Source organism: Penaeus japonicus, unplaced genomic scaffold (genome assembly GCF_977035675.1).
Source record: "Penaeus japonicus unplaced genomic scaffold, GWHDUDI00000001_assembly GWHDUDI00000003, whole genome shotgun sequence".
Classification (NCBI taxonomy): domain Eukaryota; kingdom Metazoa; phylum Arthropoda; class Malacostraca; order Decapoda; family Penaeidae; genus Penaeus; species Penaeus japonicus.
Window position 1 is genome coordinate 42,864,666 of NW_028234405.1, and position 2,500 is coordinate 42,867,165.

At 32.4% G+C, this 2,500-nt stretch overlaps 1 protein-coding gene across 9 annotated transcripts in view; it reads left to right on the forward strand.

Annotated features, from left to right (window-relative positions):
* IKKepsilon (I-kappaB kinase epsilon) overlaps positions 1 to 2,500 on the forward strand; it is a 31,104-nt gene that overhangs the window by 813 nt on the left and 27,791 nt on the right. For 4 of the 9 annotated variants that reach the window (XM_086532936.1, XM_086532917.1, XM_086532928.1 and 1 more), the window contains one exon: positions 430 to 582. The exons of 2 other annotated variants lie outside the window; for them this stretch is intronic. The gene's annotated coding sequence lies outside the window, so the exon portion shown is untranslated. Of the gene's footprint in view, positions 1 to 429; positions 583 to 2,500 lie in introns of those variants that run through there. 3 more of the 9 variants (XM_086532943.1, XM_086532962.1, XM_086532919.1) reach the window with 3 other exon arrangements.

Sequence of the window (2,500 nt, forward strand, 5' to 3'; positions counted from 1 at the left end):
ATATATTTTTATTCAGAAACACATTCGACAGGTTGTAACTAGTTCTACTAATATTTTTATAGTAGGTGACGTAATGCGTGTTCAATACGTTCTGTACAGAGCCGTCACTCAAGATTTTCGAACATTATAGTATATATATGTATATACGTATATATATATATATATATATATATATATATATATATATATATATATATATATATATGATTAATGTGCAAGGTTATTGTTGTTTTTCTCTTCATGCAAATACTTGTCATTTTACTCAGGATTGTATACGAAAACGTTTTCCAAAATACAACGCAATTTAAGGAGAGAAAACATCAATGTAATTTAGTAAATATTTATAAATACACATATCAAAGAAAAAAACAATAAAAAAATACCAAAACAAAAACGAACATAACAAGACATATATCATATATCATCCAGAGTAAAAGGTGTCGCCAGCTGACTGACAGTTTGTTTACTGGCCTTGGCGGACGTGAATGACTGCGGTTGACTGGCTCGCTCAAGGCCCTTCGGTCGCTACTGTCATCTTCGGGAACTGCAATTCATGTTAGAAAAGTTCCACAGGACAAGTTGGTAAATTCGGTTGTTGGTTTTCTAAGTTGGAATTGAGTGATTGAGCACTGGAAATGGTTACTATCGAAATTATTATTTACCTGGACAATATTCGTAGATTTTGTCATGCACACGAAAACGATTTTGTGTCAAGGACCTAAGTAGATCTCTTTTTTTTTTTATCTAACGAGTATGGGTTTTTCTTGGAGAGGAGGAATCACGTGAGTATAAACTTTACACGGGTGTCGGAAACAAAAAAGATATCACAGGATGATATTGCTCTGTCTTTATTGATATACATATTACTCAGATCCTTGGTAATTGTCAGGGCCTTTTTCAGCATAATAGTTATGGTATAGATAAATTCCCCACAAGGCTGTGCAAATGATAATGCCTTGAAAAGGTTGTCAGTACTATATACTACAATATATCAGTTTAGGTACTGTAATTAAAATTTATATTGTCCAGATTTTTGAGGTTCATTTAGTTAGGATATATTTTTTATTCCTTTTTTCACAGAATGGGCAGGCTCTAGTAAATTATTTGTATTGATATATGTTATTGTACATTGTAACTAGAAGCAGGCATACTACTTTTTAATGTTATTAAATCACCAAATTTGGCTTTCCAATTTGCTCAGGTGTTCTGTATTTATAGTTATGTTTTCTGGATGTTGTGTTATGGTTCATTTAATGAGTTCCCAGTCTCTTATTTGTACTACCTGTACAGTAACTAGTGTGGTAAAAAGTGTGATCATTTTGATGAAGTTTGTCCCTTTTTCAATTAACTCCCTTCCCTTCAACAGAAAAACCTAAAAAGGCCCTCACTATTGTCTGGAATAGTACCATATGAATAAAGAAAGAGACAAAGGTAATATTCTTTAAAAACACATAAAACAATACTGTTAGATCTAAAAATCAATCTGCATAAGGTTAAGGGAAATAAGTTATTGCATATCAAAGCCTTTGAATCGATACTTTCACTCCTAAATCCAGTGGTGCTATGGCCTCCATGCTCTATGCCCTGCAAAGGTAAAAAAAAAAAAAAATCTGAGGTACATTTATTCTTACAGGATAGAGCTTGTTGACCTTTTAGGTGCTCTAACATAAATAGGAAACCAACCCAAGCTCTATCTTGTAGAATATATGGTGGTTTGTTGGCCTTTTGCCGGAGGAGTACAGAGACCACTATGTCACTTTATGTTGTCTGGCTCCACATATTTACTTGGTGCATTATTTTCCTTACTTTTTACATGACAGATAGGAATAGATATACTATAGATATTTTTTTCCGTAAATGGTAGTCTCTAGTTATGTTACTTCCCATAATTTGTTTTTTAATTGTTTTTGTATGTTCTGTTTAAACAAATAGATATGATATGATTATTTTATCTTTTTCAGCATCATTTTAGAATATTTAACTTGTTTGTAACATGTGAACATTGATATTTTGAACAATATAAGAGCTGTATCATTTCCAAGGCCCTTTTCTGTTTCACAGTCCTGTGGGGAATTTATGATGAAGCAAGTATGCTAATACAAAGCCTGATGATGTTACTAATGATACCAAATACTTGTGCTTGTGTGAGTTTCACATATGAATCACTAATATAGGGTAACCCCCATTCAGTGGCCAATTGTCACCTGAACTGTAGGTGTGCATTTACATAAAGAACCCAAATGAAATTGTTACTAACACAAATAGTGTCTTTTATATTGCTAATAGCTGTTCATACATTAACCATTGATGCTGGGTACAATCACTGTCCCCTGTGGTTTTGTTTTGTTATATGTATTTTTCTATACATAGATGGTTCCATGTAGTCAGGGAATGGGATTACCTTACCTCCTATTAATGTTATTATTATTATTATTATTATTATTATTGTCATATATTCTTTTGATTAGATTTTTATAAGATCAAACACCGGGTCGCTCCC